The sequence below is a fragment of the Lagenorhynchus albirostris genome, chromosome 10 (genome assembly GCF_949774975.1).
Source record: "Lagenorhynchus albirostris chromosome 10, mLagAlb1.1, whole genome shotgun sequence".
Lineage (NCBI taxonomy): Eukaryota > Metazoa > Chordata > Mammalia > Artiodactyla > Delphinidae > Lagenorhynchus > Lagenorhynchus albirostris.
In genome coordinates this window covers 104,201,591-104,219,577 of record NC_083104.1, presented here as the reverse complement: position 1 = coordinate 104,219,577, position 17,987 = coordinate 104,201,591, and the positions used below count along the sequence as shown (strand labels likewise).

Genomic DNA, 17,987 nt, shown 5'->3' with positions numbered 1-17,987 from the left:
ACTCCCAGCACCCAGCCCAGGGCCAGAACAACGTGGACACTTGGCAGATAGTGGCTGGGAAAAGAGACCAGGGAACACATGGGCTCACTGGCGCTCTCTTCTTCTGGCTCTTCAAGGACAGCAGCAAACCTCAGGCCATGTGGGATTCCAGCTATAAGACACCACCAAGAGGTGGCCTTTGAGAGGGATGTCGACCTGATTTGTCCCACTGCAGGACAGATGCCATTCCTTGATTCTGTGCTGTATCCCATTGTTTTTTGTTTTGTTTTTTTTTTTGTGGTACGCAGGCCTCTCACTGTTGTGGCCTCTCCCGTTGCGGAGCACAGGCTCCGGACGCGCAGGCTCAGCAGCCACGGCTCATGGGCCCAGCCGCTCCGCGGCACGTGGGATCTTCCAGGACCAGGGCACGAACCCACGTCCCCTGCATCGGCAGGTGGACTCTCAACCACTGTGCCACCAGGGAAGCCCTCCCATTGTTTTTTTAAACCAATAAATCTGTGCCACAATAGCAATCACCAAAAACTACTATAAAAACTGAGTCCTCTAACTGTATCCTAAAAGTTTACTCGATCACCCTATGACAGCTCCTCTGGCCACCCAGCCCAGTGGCGCTCACTTTACAGGCAGGTTATAGTTCACATCACAGGAAGGAATCAGAGGTGAATCCAAATTAACTACCAAGACCCGCTCAGAACAACTCCTCTTCTTGGGCTGCCTCTGGGAGGGGTGGTCTCCAACTGTAATGCCCAAGAGGTGAAAAGTTTCCTATTCTATTACCACTTCCACAAAGAATTACCTGAAGATCAGAAATCTAATGTGTACGGTCAGATCTTTAATACTGAGTCCCCTTTTCCCCAAAAGTACTTAAAATGTTTAAACCAAAATGAGTTTTACCCCTCATAAATCTCTGATTAGAAAAATATTTATTTTTCACCATCTTTTATTTCTACAAAAACCAAGCCAAAACTGATTTAAGTTTGATTTTTCAGTTTAAAAACTCCACACATAAAAAAAGGAGCAGTACTGAGAATATAAAAAGAATTCCAAAAAAACCCCACAAGAGATTCCAACTCTTCAGGTCTAAATAATGTAAAGTCCAAACAAAGACAGTAATTTTTCCCTTAGACTTAAAGACGAATTTGTCTCCAACAGAGAAGCATTTGGAGATGCTATTTTTAAAAATGCTGCCACGGTATTGTGGCTCTACAGATGCTTTCCTCTGCCCTGCAAAGGACTTGCTGCTCTTGAGGGCAGTTTCCACTCCAGTGGCCCCTTTTCCTGCTTCCCTGCTCAGGGCTCATTCCTGGAGGACTCAGCCCAGTAAATTCGAAGCAAGAAATGGCGGGACTCAGTCCAATCAGGATTTATCCACTGAGAGTTCAAACAACCGGTTAGCAATGACACTGTGCAACTCAGGACCCTGCAGGGCTGCTGCGGCAAAGGGCTGGGTGACAGGCAGTACACAAGTAGCACTTCTATCAAAGATAAGCCTAGAACATTTCACAGCTCCTGTTAAATATTTGTTTCCAAAACATAAGTTCAATTTTATTTTTAATGATTACTTGACTGTAGCATCTATTTATCAGTGTTTTCTCTCTCTACATAATTTTCATTTGCTACGTAAAAGACATAATGAAATTACTAACACTACACACATTTTGCCATAATCAACACACAAGGTTACATATTTTATGATTCCATTTATATGAAAATTCAGAACAAGTAAACCCGGAGAGACAGTAAGTAGATTAGTGGTGGCTAGAGGAGGGGAACGGGAAAGGATTGATAGTGGAGTGATGAAAATGTTAAAGAATTCGATTGTGGTGATGTGTACACGATTTTGTGACTATACTAATTTTGCTTCAGAATTCCTAGGAGCATTAGATTATCATTATCACCACAAACACAGAACCTCCCAAAAATGGACACAAGAGGAAATACAGGATGGCAGTATTTTTTTTTTAAAGCATTTAACACTACTAAGTTCTAAAATCTTCTGATACCAGATCAAATGAGATTAAGGAAGGCCAAGGCCAGGACTGAAAGGGAGCAAGGGAGAGGAGGAAGGCTTTACCCTCCCAGCTCATTTACTGAAACCCAGGGTTAAAATCAGCGGGAAAAGCAGTCAAACAACAATAAGCCACCTATATTAGCCCCTCTGGAAAGCGTCAGCGGCCTAGCCTTTCCAGTCCTGAACAGGCATCAGCAACACCAACTCCATTTCAGCAAGACTGTTGGGAAGACAGGGAGAGGAAGAAGTAAACAATGGAAAATCCCAATGACATCAACAGTCCACATGTGCTCACTTTAAGTCACAAGATATTTAACCATCTCTATGAGAATGTTCAGGAATGAGAGAGGAATAAAATCAAGAAACTAAGCTAACTATAATGAAAGAATTAGGAAAAAAAGGGGCTTCCCTGATGGTGCAATGGTTGAGAGTCCACCTGCCGATGCAGGGGACACAGGTTCGTGCCCTGGTCCGGGGAGATCCCACATGCCGCGGAGTGGCTGGGCCCGTGAGCCATGGCTGCTGAGCCTGCGCGTCCGGAGCCTGTGCTCCGCAACGGGAGAGGCCACGACAGTGAGAGGCCCGAGTACAGCAAAAAAAAAAAAAAAAAAAGAATTAGGAAAAAAAGATATTATCCTAAATATATATTATTGCATGAAAACAAAGTTTCATTTGTCTCATTTTAAAAAAATTAACTGAGTAAATTTAAAGATCCAATTGGCTTTATTCAGCAATTCATGAATTGGGCAATACCCCATCTAGCAAATAGAAAGGCGGTCCTCCTCAGAGCTGTACCCAGTGTAAGACTTCTGCAGGCAGAAGGGGCTGGATAAAGAAGTTACCAGCATAGAGCTGTTTCAGGCAAGGTCACCTTCCTCTAGGGAACAGCAGGGATTACCTCACTGTCCTGACCAGGCAATTTCAGACTGACTGGTTAAGACTGTCTTCCTGGGAAAGCCTGAAACTGCAATTAAATTAGGTATTAAAGTCTCAGTTTGGTGACATGGGTTTAGCACAAGTGCTTCCATTTGGGGCCTGTTGTCTCTTTTTTTAATAGTCTCGACTTGTCAAATCTTTACCATGAAATAAGCCAATATGACTGCTGACAATATAATAACTGCAGTAAACAGGCATGCCAAAATCAATGTAGATTTTCACAAAAGGTCAAGGAATCAACTGTCAGCTTAAATTGGTTACTTTTATTAAAATTGTTATACATGACAGGATGTCACTTAACTCCCAGATTCCTTTACATAAGCAGAGCTGGATTAATTTGACCCAAATTTTGTATAATAGCTTTCCCAATTTCTAAAAATGCATCAACTTTGTCACTTATCTTGAAATTTCTGCTTTACTTCCCTAGGTCTATCTCAAAAGAAACTTCTCCAAGGCCACATATCTTGGCACAGCGAAAGCAAAATCACCCCAGCACTCAGCAGTGCCATGAGCCTCACGGATCAAACAGGGAGACAGCGCAGGCGGAGGCTGCAGCCCAGCTGGGAGGGATCGAAGCTGCTCGTGCTTAGGAGAAACTCTGGGCACAATCCCGGCATCCGAAAGAAAGTAAAGTAAACAGTCGTGCTCTCTCCCATCCACCCTGTTAGCAGCCTCTCGGCTGAGGGAGACCACACACTCGGACCACACAGCGCCGGCTCAACTCGCACGCAACGTCCAACAGCTGTCACTCGGGGCCCGGAGCGGAGGGGGAAGCGGGGAGGGAAGGAGAGGGGAGGGGAGAGGAGAGAGATACGAGGGGGGGGAGCGGGGGGGAGGGAGGAGGGGATGGAGAGCCAGAAAGGGAGAGAGTCAGGACAGCGAAGAGTGGTTTCCCTGAGAAAACAAGCCAGTCCCGGCCTTGTGTGGCCTTGACCTGTACTCCCCCAACCAATTTAGTAGCTGATGAAGGATTAACAAAGCATCCATTTAACATCAATTAACCTCCTATCCATCACAGGTCAAAAGAGAAAATTACCATTATAAAAGCATTTCATTAAAATAAAGACAAACGTATTTTCTTATAATCTATAATATATACTTAAATAATGCATTTTCTTTTAGATTTATATTACGTTGGTTTTAACCCGCCTGCCTCTTTTCCTCTAATGAAGCCCATAGCATGAATATCAAGTGTTTCTGCAACAGAGGTCAGAAAATTTTAATTTTATAATTTTCCCATATTTCACTGTGGCACAATCTTTAATTTTCCAAAAGACTTATTGATACAAAAAAACACAGTAAATTATTTTTTACATAATTTCAGGCTAAATGTACATAGAAAAAAATAACAAGTAGCAGCATTTGGGGGGAAAAAACAGAAAACGTAACCACCAAAGTAGCTTTAAAAGGATTAAACCAAATTTTTTTACTATTTAGTGAGGAAGAATTTTGATTGGAATAGCAGACAAGAAATCTGAACAAAACGAGTGATCAGGTGTTCTTTCACTGTCAGGTACCCAGAGGCCCAGCTCAGCTGAAGGGATTAGGCCAGGAGTTGGAAAAACAGAAGTTCTGACTCACTGAAGACTTGGAGAACCTTCAGCAAATAGGCCAAGGAAAGCCTCCTGATGCTGAAGCACTATTTTCTGAGGTCAGGCCGTAGAAAAGTGAGTTTCCCCCGCAAACCACCAAATCATAGTAATAATAAACTCCCAAACTCCCTCCGCCGCCACCCCCCCCCCCGCCTCCACCCCCATGCTACTCAAATGAGCATCACCAGGGAGCAAATCAGGAAGGGGGACTCTCAGCAGCCCAGCCCGACCCACTAATACACATCTAAGCCATTCTGTGCACAGGAGTGTCTGAGAAGCACTCGGTAGACCTATCCTGCCCAGAGACGCCCTGGATCCAAAGGACCCCCAGAAAAATCTGGTTGCAGAGCTGCCTAATGAGTCTGAAAAATAAAATCATACCCAACTAGACTCTTGGGCCACCCACCAACAGACCCAAACTGCAGAATTCACATCTTCCTGGAGCCACTTCAACCTATCCTAGGATAGACCTGCCCCCCACGGCAAGGCACAGCAGGGGCAGCTGGCCCCAGAGGGATCTCCCAGAGACCTGGGGAAAAGTCTCTGAGAATGGTGATTTACCTCCTTCTGTCCTCTGTAAACTCTACTGTTCCTGAGCAAGGTCAAGTTCTATCACACTGCCACACCCTCCACCATCTCAAGCTCAGGGTGGGACAAGTCTCAGACACAAGGTCCTGAACTCCTGTCCAGTGTCCTAAGTTAATCATCTCCCTCCTGCTCCGTCTCAAAACCATGGTTAACAAAAACAGAGTCATGCACAAATCTGAAAGAATCCGTGGGGTACCAAGTGTACTAAGAAGGCTCCTGAGGTCTCAGAAGGGATGTCAGCAGAAGAGCTGGACAGACAAGAGATAAAGCATCCTTGCTTTCCCAGCTCTCTCCTTATACCTCTTTCCCTTATTACTCCCATAAAGAAAGTATAACTGAGGTATACTGGGTTTTTTAATGAATGTATAAGTTTCAACTCATTTGGGGAGAAAAAATCCAATGATTTAAAAAATATAACTGATAGGGCTTCCCTGCTGGCGCAGTGGTTGAGAGTCCACCTGCCGATGCAGGGGACACAGGTTCGTGCCCCGGTCCGGGGAGATCCCACATGCCGCGGAATGGCTGGGCCCGTGAGCCATGGCCGCTGAGCCTGTGCGTCCAGAGCCTGTGCTCCACAACGGGAGAGGCCACAGCAGTGGGAGGCCCGCGTGCCAAAAATAATAATAATAATAATGTTTGGAGGTACGGTATTAAAGGGAGAGAAGGTACACAAGGCGACTAGCAGGGAATGCTGGAAGCCAGACAGTCCACAGGGAAAGCCTGACAATTCCACCCTCCAGAGCTCCCACACACCTCATCTGTCACATAAATACTTGATTACCCAGCTATTCCCTTAAAACAAGCACTGGATTCCATCTTAATGAGAAGAGTTTATTAAAACACTCCTTTATTTCCCAGAAACTATAAACTCTCTGCCTCAGCAGGCTAAGTCTCCTCCTAGGGGACAATTACCTTCACTACATTTCAAAGCGAAAAGCTGTGGGTCCAAAGGTGACTGGTCCTCTAACTCATGCCACTGGACACTGATGACATATCAAAAATGAAACAGAACAGTGCAAATCCATCCCCTCTACCACCACCCTTCAAAAAAGAAACGTAAGAGCAAAAACGTCCAAGAAGATACACTACTTATTGGAAGGAAGAAGGAGAGTGCTTCAAGTCAAAGCACGGCATTATTCGTTCATCAAGTCTATTGCCAACTGTCCCCATGTCCCTACCACTTCCTCTTTACTAGATCCACATGGGGTGGACACAACATAACTTCTTGATATTTTAGGAAATGTAATTTTTTAGGGAAAAAAATGTCCAGGTCCCCCTGGAAAGACAGGTCACCTGGACAATACTGAAAAGGTCATTATCAAATAAAACAGATTTCTATTTGTTTAGTGGACCCAGAAGATTTGAGATATATAGAGAGACTAGTTACCCAGCACCTCAAAAGATGACAGTGTCAGATTCCCATCCCTAAGAAAAACAAAGAGGGGACTTCCCTGGCAATCCAGTGGTTAAGACTTCGCCTTCCAATGCAGGGGGTGCGGGTTCTATCCCTGGTGGGGGAGCTAAGATCCCACATGCCTCGTGCCAAAACAAAATACAAAAACAGGAGCAATATCTGTAACAAATTCGATAAAGACTTTAAAAATGGTCCACATCAAAAAAATCTTTAATAAAAAAGAAAGAGAAAAACAAAAAAGATGCAGATAAACTGGGATCTGAAACGAGGGAGTACCCTCAGATTGTTCAGTCAAAACAAGTATCTATTAAGCATTGGTTGGGTCTCTGGCACTACACTAGGGAAATGACAGGAACAAGACCTAGTCACAAGGGGGTCCCAGGTGACCCTGGCCTTCAGCAGAGTGGTGGGCACCTAACCAGACAGCAGTGGGGTGACTGATGCGGCGTATGAACAACTATTTAAGAAATCTGGCTGGAAGGGAAGGAGAGAGAGAAACTTTAACAGATGAATGTGAAATCAAAGGAGGATGCTACCTTTTTATTGTTGTTTTTCTATTTTGCTTTGCTGCTGTCTGTCTAAGCACGTTTAAAGGCTGACTGGAAGGAGCCTTTAGCAAGAGACGAACACTGAGTGAAGTGCTCCCAAAGGCAGGAATGCAGGGGTACAGGGATCCGTCCTGGGGTAAAGGCAACCACTTTCAATGTAACTGGGAGGAGGAAAAGTTCTGGAAGAGAGCCCAGGGTTCTCCTCTGAGAGCTCTCATAGTTCTCAGGTGGCAAGATTATCTGCTTAGTAGAGACTGATTATGTGTAAGGATGAGAGGTTTGACAAGAGTAGAAAATGCTTAAAATAGATTCTGCAGAGAAGCAGCAAGTGGCTAACAAACAAAACTCTAAAAAACTCTTTGATGGCCACTTGCAAGTGGTGACCACAGATTTATAGGGGTACAAATCTAGACGCTATGATTTTCCCCTTCTGGTCTCAGAACCTCAGTTCAAGCATTTAAAAAAGGCAAAGAGTTGAGATGGTCCAGGACTGATAATCTGTCGGCCAGATGCCACAGAAAGATGAGGGAGGACACAACTGAGCATCCTGGTAGAAGGGTGACGGAATATCGGGTAAAGGAGCAGAGGGAGGTAACTGAGTGAGGGTCAAAAAGACAAGAGACTGCCAGCAAAGCGTGGGTGGTCTGAGCTCCGGATTTCAGAGGTGAACCAGTCTCAGGTTGGGGCACCTCTGTCCTGCTCCCCCAGCCCCCAGCACCACACCTCTGGCAGCAGCCACCCCTCCGCCGAGGCTCCAGCTGGGGCAGCTCTGCTTTCTCCTTTGCCCCCTCCAGCTGTTTAGTAGCCCTTTGGGCCTCACTATCCCGTTTGTTCCCTCACTCTGCCCACACCTCTGCAAGTAGTTTCTTTATTTAAATCTCATTATTTGAACCATCTGGCATGAATTCTGATTCCTGACACCCAGATATGTCAATCGCATGGGGCTTTCATTAAAATTAAACTAAAACCAAATATTCCTTACTTTTTACCTTGTTTTGTCTTTCAGTAAAATTATAATACAACAAAAGTTAAAATCATACACCCCGCACTTTACAAGCGGATATGGCCGTAAAAAATGCACCAAAGCTTACAGATGAAACTAAAGGTCGAGCCTGTCGAAAGTGGCACAGCTAGCAAGTAGGAGAGGCAGAGCTCAGTCAGCGCTGCACAAGGACTTCTGAAAGCGAACTGGTGCCAGACAGCACCACAGGTCGTGGCGAGGACCCGCCTTGCGCAGCTCACATCCTAACTAAGATCCAGGTTTCCTAAGTCCCAGTGTCCACTGCTCTTTCCATCCTGGCACCAAGACTGACTGTAAGTGGCAACTAGTAAGTAGAAGGAATTACTCAAACCCAAACCGAAAATTAAGCAAACTGTATAGTCCACCCCAGTCTTAACTGCTACCAACAGTATTAAAGGATGTTAATGAAGCTTTTGAGCAAACCTAATACAATTTTCCAGGAAAAAAAAGCCTCGTAAGCCAGTTCCAAACTCCTCTGCCTGAAGTTCAAGGAACTCCATAATCCAAAATGCACTCACTTCCCAGCCTATGGGCCTGTCTCTCATAAGCCACCCAGACGTTCACATGCCTTCTCTCCGAAGGGCCAAATCCTCCCCCATCAAGTTCTGATCTCCATGAAGCCTTCCCAATTGCTCCAACCCCAAAAGATCCTTCCCCCCTCTGAATTCCTGCTGTACTTACACTGAATACTGCAGCTTAGTTCTTGGCTATTTAATGGAGAGGGCAAAAATATCCCCTTTCTGAATACAGACTAATTTTATTTCTAACATGTGTCAGGCATATGCTAAAATTGGGATACAAAAATGACTAAGGCTAATCCCTGTCTGGCAAGAGCTTAGTCTGTTGACAGACGTGTAAATACCAACAATAGCTACAACCCCTAAGATATCACAGGACAGGACAAGCGCTAAGTGGTTATAGGATTCACTGAGTTGGAAAATTTCAAAGCAGGAAGAACTCTGAGATAATCTAGTTTTATATATCCTCAGGTACAAGGAAACGGAAGCCCAAAAAGGCTGCTAAGTAGCTCAGCCCATGCTACAGAGCAGGTGGTGGTAGCACACGGACCAGTAAATGGTGCTTCGACTCCATAATTTTCAAACTGAGGTCTAAGGATACCTACAGGTGTGTCCACAGAGATGCATCATTTCTCTACAATTACTGTAAGCTTGTGTCTGTATCAACAATTCTTTCCAATCGGCATAAACACGCACAGAATCATGAGAGTGTAACTAACACTTCCACCTTGCGGTCTCACCAGGCACTCCCGGGGATTCAGGAACACCTTCCCCAGCGTCTGAGAACAATCAAGGCCCTAGCATTCTGCTCAGCAGAGTGACGGACGTTACTTCCCACCCCAGTCAATTTATAATCCTCTCTACCCAACACGGGCCTAAAACCAACGCACTCGGAAAACATGTAAGCTCTCCTCTGTGGCAGGCGCTGAACTAGGAACCCTGGCGAGACGACAGGAGTAAGGTGGAGAACGGGTGAACAACCAGCATTTCCTACATGGCCTCAGGTTGCCGGGCCCAGCACTGGAAACTGGCCGAAGTGCTTTATTAAAAGGCTGCTTGTGCAAAAATTTTAAGTACTAGTCCCCCTTCCCATTACAGTCACACAGCACGGGCTCTCCAGTATTTGTGGGATGAATGAAAATTCGACTTAGCATGCTGGTAAACCGTCTTTTAGAGAGGTAACTTTCAACACGATATTCAGCTCGGGAAATTAAATGCCTGACAAGAAGAAAAAATCATTTTCTGAAACTTCCAAGAATTGTTCCAAGTTGCGCTGGGGGCCCTCTGTTTAAAACTACTAGACTTCTACTGAACCAGACAGAAGAGAGCATCTAAGTACCAAGCACGCATCGCCCTCTTTCCATCACCCCTGTGGATCCACCACGTTGGACACACAGGCTCCCCGGGAAGCTTCCGGCTGTCAGTTCCTGTCGTTACACCAAGCCTGCCCAGAACGTAAGCAGAGCATCGTCAGGCACTCGAGGAGCGGTGCACACACCCTCAGCGAGAAGGAGCTTTTCAATACAGCGCATCCAGGTGACTTACTTAAGCGTTCTAAAACACTTTGTTAAAGCTTTCCTTGCAAGTTTACTCAGATTCATTAAAAGAAAGAAAAAAATGAAAAGAAAGGCACACGTTTCTCAGACTCGCTCTCGGAGGGGAAGCGCCTGCGCGCGGTTTCCCGCCCGCCTGAGCACGCCCCGGCTTCACTGGGGGAGCGCCGGCGTCCGGGCGCGGCCGCCAGGCAGCCCGCGCTGAGACCGACGGCTAGGCGCGCCGCCACGATGAGCTCCGTCTAGCCGGCCGTCAAGTGGGGATAACGCAATCGATCCGGAGGCAAGGCGACGGGCGCTAGTAAACGCTCGGCGCAGCTCTCCAGTGACGCGACCGAGGAGAACAAGCAACACCGGCCTCTTGACTTCGCTTCCCGCCAGTGAACCCCGCAACCCTACGCTGGGACAGGTAAGCAGGCGCTCCAGGGAGCAGTTGAGGCCAGCGGCCACCCGCCCCGCGGCTCGGCGCTCCGAAGGCGCACGCCGGGAGCCGGGGCGGGGCTCCGAGTCCCCAGCAGGGGCCCCGGACGGCGGGGAGGGGGCGGGGCTCCGGGACCCGCGCAGGGCCCCTCCGCACGGTCGCGGCTGCAGGGCGGCGCGGGGCTGACGGCGGCCCCGGCCGGCCTCAGCCAAGGCCTCACCCCCCCCCACACACACCTACCTGCAGGCCCGCACGGACAGGGCCCCGCGCTCGACCAAGGGCTCCCTGGCCGCTGCCGCCCCGCCGCCAACGTCCTCACTTCCGCCACCGGAGCGCCGAGGGCGTCGATCCGCCGCGCAGTCGAGCGTCGAGCGCCCGACGGCCGAGCCCCAGGGGCGGGGTGGGGGCGGGAGTTGGGAGACGGATGGGAGCGGAGTACCCGTCCGCGAGCCCGGTTCCTCAGGAGCCTCAGGCTGAACCTCCGCGTCTGGGCGGCAGGCGACGCGCAGGCCGGAATGCCATGGTGCTCGCGGCCGGGACCCCTGAGCGTGGACAGTGCTCGGGTTCGGTGGGCGGGCGCTGCCGGGAGCCGGCCTCCGACGTAGAAAGGCGGCCCACCCGGGCCCGGCCAGGAGGAACCGGCTGCCTGACAGGGAGCGGCCGCCGCGGGCCGGCCGGAAGTGACGCGCAGCCCCGAGCGCTGCGGGACGGAAGAGAACGCGCTCTTCCGGCCACTCGGTTTAGTGCGGAAGGAGTCGCGCGTTGTGTGTACCAGGGGTGAGGGCTGGCTGCGCTTCTGCTTCCCCGCCCCTCCTCTCCGCTCGCCTGTGCGGGTTACTCCAGCCGAAGGGCCGGCCTGTTTGCTCCGGGGCCTGGGAGTGTGTATCCGTGGTGGCGGCTATGGAACTGCGCGCTGCGTCCGCCCTTCCGGACGCGGAGGCCGAGGTCCAGCCGGGGAACGGGACCTTCCCTCCCAGAGGCCAGGCAGCCACTGGGTGGCAAGCGGATTTTCTCAGACCTAGATGCAGATCCGGGTTCGGGTTAGTCTTCCCTGCCTGCAGGGCTCTGGCAGTCATCACTGTGCAGTTGCTCACTGTGTCTGATTTATCATCAGGGGGCTTCCCGTGATATCACCTGGGACAGGGACCCGTTTGAGAGTGAAAGAGGTATGACAGAGGGGCCAGTACCGCAAGATGCACTGGGTCTGCCCTACTTCACACACCCAGAAGGTGCCACCCTCGTAGAACATTAGAACGGCCTCAGGGGCACAACTGTAGCTCTGGCCGGGGATAACGTTTTGCGGGGGTGGGATGCTGTGCTATGGGATGCAAGGTGTATTGTGAACCTCATACCAGCGTACGGTGCTGCGTCCCCAGTAGAGCCCTGGCTCCTGCGGCAGGGACACAAGGTTCCACTCAATCTAAAGACCTCTCCTCCCCTGGGCTCCTCATACAGGCGACAAAAAAAAAATGACCTTTATGATCAGTAGGAAATAGGGGCAGGGAGGATTACTTCTGGACTCAGGGCACTCGCTGAGCGTCTTTTCCGTGCCTGGTGATAGCAGCAAATGGATAACGCAGCACCCCTGGCCTGACGGGTATGGCAACCAGGGGCTCAGACCCCACAGGGACGAAACAAGCAACATCATCAAGCAGGCAACCTAGGCCAGCAGAAGTGCTGCTGGAGAGTGAGGGACATCCGGAACGAGTGATAAAGGAGGAAGATGCTGAGAACCTCTGTGGCCCCAGGACTAACTGCAGCAGGAGCCCACAGCTCAGCCTATCAGCACTCCTGGTGCGGGTGTAACTCCGTGAGGCACCAGTGACAGGACCAGGTGAACACAACAGGGTGTAGCAGTGCCCACCAGAGCCCACCCGTACCCCCTCTGCTGCCCCTCTGCTCTCTGGCACCTGCCGCTGTGCCTTGGGTCTTTCTTCCTGGACACGTGGTAGGCTGGAAGCACTGGAGCGTTTCCTGGCCCGGAAGCAGGCTTCAGCCAAAGACGGGCGAGGAGTTGGTGTGGAGCTCCCGGGGCGGCTGGGAGGCACGGTATGCAGCGTGCCCAGAGCTGCCCTCGAGGCTGGGCCCCAGTGCCCTCAGGACCACCTTCACCCACACCTCCACTTGCTTCCTCCCCTTTCCCACCTGGCTTCCCCATCCCCTCCTGATGTTTCCTGGTATCACCTCCCAAGTTAAATTCGAGCCTGGAAACCATATCGCAGGGTCAGCTTCCGGGGGAGTCCAGCCAAGACAGGCGTTATCACAGAAAAATAAGCAGCCTATTTTTATTATAATTTGAATACCTTTACGTGTTGAATTGCACACCTATATTAGAGAAATACATCCTGAGAAAAAGAAGGTAACATTTTGGACAAACGTTCGCAGTTGTGGGACTTGACGTGACTTCGTTTTTCTCCCCTTTACCTCGGAAGGAGTGCTTCCGTGTGCAGTAACTCAGCTTTCCCAGGATCATTCACTTTAAACACAGGAAGCACGAGTCAGCGGCCTGAAGCACAGGTCGGCAGTGGTACCCTGCCTCACAGTGAAACTGAACCTGTTTCTCGTCTCTCCTTTGCTCTCGGCGATGCATCGTTTCCCAAGTCAGGCGATCCTGCCATTAAGCTGGTATGAATGACTCTTGAGGACTCACAGGTCTTTCCTGGATCAAAAAAATGATAAATAATACTGTATCCCTGAGACAGAAACACTAGAAGAAGAAAGAGAGTCTTTTGCTAATATAAAAATTACTGGTAGTGTTTCTTTTTTCTTAAACTTCCGGTCCACATTCTGAAGCCAGCTGGCAAATGTTAGTGCAATACGTGCAGAAGCTGGCCGGAAATTAAATCATTAAACCCAAAATTGCTGCTGAGGCAATGAAATATCACTGTAGAGCTTGTGTTTGCAATTCTGCATCAGATTTCGTTTGTCCTAGAGAGGAAAAAATCACTTTGAAACATGGAATTCCTTTGGTTTCAGTCTTAGCAAACACTGTGATGGCACAGCTCCCCATTCTGTAGATGTTTTTTACATTAAGTGAACACCTGAAGTGTTTCATGCTACATGGTATATCAGTCTGTAATGGACCATAGTTAGTACAGATTCTAATCCTCGAAACAACTATATTTTGCCATATCTAGTGATCCTTTTTACCAAAGACTGACGATGGTTTGATGTGTTAACGCACAGCTTAACAAAAGCCCCTTGATGGCAAATTCCTGTCTCCATTGTAGTTACCACAGGGCCTTACACAGCAGGTATTCAATACATCAGGCCAGCCACTCAGTAATAGCACTAACCACAACCTAAGTCAGTGTTGAGTGGAAAACGAAAAGTTAACAATCATAACGATACATCATGATAGTGGCAGAGTTGGGGGAGATGGCTGTTTCTAGCAGTCAATTTCAGAACGTGCTTTATGGTCACTTAGAGGCGAACGTGAGCCCAGTTTACTGTGTCCATCTTGACAATGTATGAATTGCTGAGAGGTTTCATCGAATACCACCCAGCTTTGTCATTCTTTGCTGGAGTCTTTTATGATTCAAGATCACAAGGACAATTTGAAATCCTCCAAGGCTGTAACAGTTATGACGTTGTTTTAGCAATTCTCAGATTGGGCCTGTTGGTTAAGGAATCTGGCTGCCCTGTACTCCTAGCAGATGCCTTTGTGTGGACTTCAGCGTCTGTGTTTCTTGTCAGCTTCAAAGCGCTGTATCTGCAAAGGCCTCAGAATAGATGTCTCCAATTCTACAGCAAAGCAGAGCCCTTGTGTTTTTCTGCTTACCTTCTCTTTGCATATTTTGTTAAGCACCCTGTAAATAAAGCTGGGTCTGCGCAAGGATGCCGTGTTTCCACAGCGTTACCCCGTTGCTGCCACCAGCACAAAGACGCAGCTGTGTTTATTCCGGGGTCTCTCCCGGCTGTCTGTAGGTGGTCTGGAAGAGGACAGATTGAGGACAGTCACTGGCTGCCAGAGACATGAGAGGTGTGGCACCTGGAGAGAGGGAACAGGGTTGGAGTGAGGCCTCCCTGCCCTGCTAGGCCCTGCTGCTGCTGCTGAGGTTCTGTGACTAGGAATTTAGACCTCTTTATGTTCTAAATGAAGGACTTATCACTGAATGAAAGGTAGCATTAATTTGTTTTAAATTGCTAGGCAGCATTAGGGGGTTGGGAGCTTTTTTGTTTGTCTTGGGTTTTTGAGTGTGTGTGTTTTGTCTTTTCCGACTTTCCACTTTAAGGTCCTATGTGCTTTGCATTTATCAGTAGCCGTAGAAAATGGTACCATGTTCCCAGTTTACTCCACTGACGCGATGCTTGTCCTAACGAACGGGGGCTCGGCGCAGCCGGCTGCCTTGGCCTGCTGCTCTTTGTGCCCTGCTGTAAAGGCAGATGTCGCCAGCTCCGGCTCTACTTAGGCAGGGAGACATGTTGTTGGCCTCTCGGCTGTTGCGTAGGATTTCAGTCCTCTGGACACTTCTTTATGAAGGCTTCCCGCTTCCCAGGAGTTTTAGGAATGCCTTGAATACCTGTAATCTGCCTGGCCTCAAATCTCATTCTTTTTTATTCTAATGTGACACGATATTTATGAGTCCTTTCATTGCTCGGCTAACTCCTTGGTTTCCCACCAAGCTGATAAAAGATTTTAAACTCCCTGAAGGCAGTTTTCTCACCCTCTGTTTTCAGTAGATTTCGCCTACATTGTGAACTAAGCTATACCCAGCTTGGGGTAGTGAATGTGTTCCCGACAGCAATAGCAAGCATCAGTGTGCAGGACCTGCTCACCACACCCGTGTCCCGGCTCTCAGGCCTGTGCATCCCGGAGGTTGGTCCTGCCCCCCGCCCCCTGTGAGCTCCGCTGCCAGCAGCTGCTGGTACTCTCCCACCGCCCAGTATCCTGGGCCATCCCCCAGGAAGGCAGAGCTCCCTATACACTTTCCGTGGTACAGAGGGACGAGGAGTACACAGAAAATTAAAAGCCAAAGAAAATATCCAGCCCACACTTTAGACAACAGTCTGAACCTTTTTCCTTTCTGACTGGACCCTTATAACAAAAGTGATAACATACAGTTCTGTCCCCAGCCATCTACCAAAGAGAACTGTGTCTATATTGGCACAAAAGATGTGTAAGAGGACATTCACATCGGTGTGTGTGAAATGCCTGTCCACAGTGAAAATAAACACATAAATAGTGGCATATTTATGTCATGAAGTACAGCAGAGCAATGAAAATCTACTCACAGATAATACTGCACAAAAGAAGACAGACACAAAAGAATAAATACTGTATGATTTCAATTATATGGGCAAACAGTAATGTAGGGGTGGAGATGAGACTGGGACTGGACAAAAAGGAGACTTTGGGGTGCTGGCAATAATTGAATTTACTTTTTAACCTGTGTGATAATACAGGTGTGTTCACTTTGTGACAGTTCATCCAGTTTTTCATTTATGATTTGTTTACTGTATGTGGTTTTTTTTTTAAACCTATGCAGGTCCTGAATAAGTACCTGAATTAAATAAGTACCTGAATTTGAAAAAAAAAGAAGTGATAACGAAGTATAGCCAATTGATTTGAGTAAGAACTTATTTTTGTGCTCCTGGTGGAGTTTGAGCAGTGACATACTAAAAATAAACAAATATCAATGGTCCCTGAAAAATCAAGAGTTGACTATACTGCTGTTGGTTTAAATACACATAGATAGATAGATAGGTGATAGGTAAATAGATTGATAGATGGATAGATGGATGGATGGATGGATAGGTAGGTAGGTAGATAGATAGATAGATATAGAGAGAGATTACACTGAGAGTCCAGAAACCCACATTCTTGGCCAACCTTATATGGACCCTGATCAGGTGCATTCTTTGACCCCTTGAGAGGTCCGGTGATCTCATTTTTGAAATAAGGTGGTGGGTAGGAGCCACCGTAAAGCCCCTGTAAGCCCTGAACTCATGGCTCTGTTTTCCAGCAAGCGACTGTTCTGCAGTGAATTTGGGCCTTCCTCTATGCATAGGGCAAGACAGGTGGGGCTGTTAGTGGGGATTTTCGGAATAACTATATGCCAGTTGTAGCAGGTCACACTAATTTTTCTTGGTATTCAATTAAAGGGATCTTTTTGTTCTTTGAATTTGTCACCTATAATGCAATCCATTTTAAAACAGAACTTCTTGGTTGCCTTCTCTGAACTTGAAGCAGATTGTTGATCCTTTTCTGTTTCTGTAACTTTTGCCCCCTGTCCTGAATCGCGTCCACACCTCCACAGCCCCCAGCCCCCGTGAACTAGTATCTTTGCCTCTTTGTCCCTGGCGGTGGCACTGGAGTGGAGCTGGAGTGGAAAGTCAAACTGTAGGAGGTTAGCTGTGAAGTAAAGCAATGAGAGGAAAACAATACAATGTAAACATGTGGGTTGATTTTCAACGTTGTGTTTTTATTGAATTCCTACTTTTCCATAAAGTAATTCCTTCCAAGCTTGGCCACGTTTTTTCAGAGCCCAGATGTGTGAGGCTGTGTTGATTTGCATCATTATGCTTTACATACATTTATCACGCGGCATATCCATCCCGCTAACAGAGACACTCGAATGCACAGATATGAATGACGGATTTTCGCCTGTGCGCATGCTTTCTTTCCAATAAACAACAGCTTTTCGAACTGTAGACTTTTGAGGCTCCCTAACAAAGCTTTGTTTGAGAACTAGTGGAGACTATCTCTCTAATGCTGTAATTATAATTTTATCCCAGAAATTTATATGCTCTGCTTGCTGATTTCAAATTGTGGAAGAAAACTTCAGTGACTGCTGTTAGCCCTTTTGTGCCATTTGTGTTTCGGATGTGTTTAAATGTCATTGTCACTGCTGTGAACTGGCCTTCTCTTTGTAAGCTTGTATTTGTCAGAACACATTTAGAAGGAGGTTTTCATTCTTTATGAAAATCAGTTTTGAACCAGAATTTACAGACCATATTTTCCTTGGTTACAGTGCTGGCTTGCTCTGAAGCGCCAGTTCTCTTCCACTGTCTAATGGAAGAGCGACCAGCCATGGTGTGACAAGACACAACATGGGTTAATAGCCAGGAAAAAAATTAAACACCATCCAGTTTAATAGTTTTTGCATAAACATGCTGCTAACCACTGACTCTAAATGTGGCAGCAATTTTTCTAGTAAATATAATTTCAGACCAGAAACTGTAGTGTAAAGTAGAGCATCGTCCAAATAAAGGAGAAGCAATGCATTGCTGTACAGCCCTGGCCGCCTCCGACCCATGGGTTTTGGCATGCTTTAAGAGAAATAAGAGTTAAATTAATTCTCAGAGAATTGAGAATGTTCTTCCTGAACAAGACCAGGCAGCTTCCCACATCAAACAGAGAGGCAAGCTTTTTGCATTTTTAG

The 17,987-nt window shown here is 47.6% G+C and overlaps 1 protein-coding gene and 1 long non-coding RNA gene across 7 annotated transcripts in view; one reads left to right on the top strand and one right to left on the bottom strand.

The window, feature by feature from the left end:
- Positions 1 to 11,266, bottom strand: part of EXOC2 (exocyst complex component 2) — a 156,064-nt gene extending 144,798 nt beyond the window's left edge. For all 3 annotated transcript variants that reach the window (XM_060163836.1, XM_060163837.1, XM_060163838.1), the window contains exon 1: positions 10,843 to 11,266. The gene's annotated coding sequence lies outside the window, so the exon portion shown is untranslated. The remainder of the gene's footprint in view (positions 1 to 10,842) is intronic.
- LOC132527796 (uncharacterized) overlaps positions 10,354 to 17,987 on the top strand; it is a 48,215-nt gene continuing 40,581 nt past the window's right edge. For all 4 annotated transcript variants that reach the window (XR_009543097.1, XR_009543098.1, XR_009543096.1 and 1 more), the window contains exon 1: positions 10,354 to 10,590. This is a non-coding gene — a long non-coding RNA (uncharacterized LOC132527796). The remainder of the gene's footprint in view (positions 10,591 to 17,987) is intronic.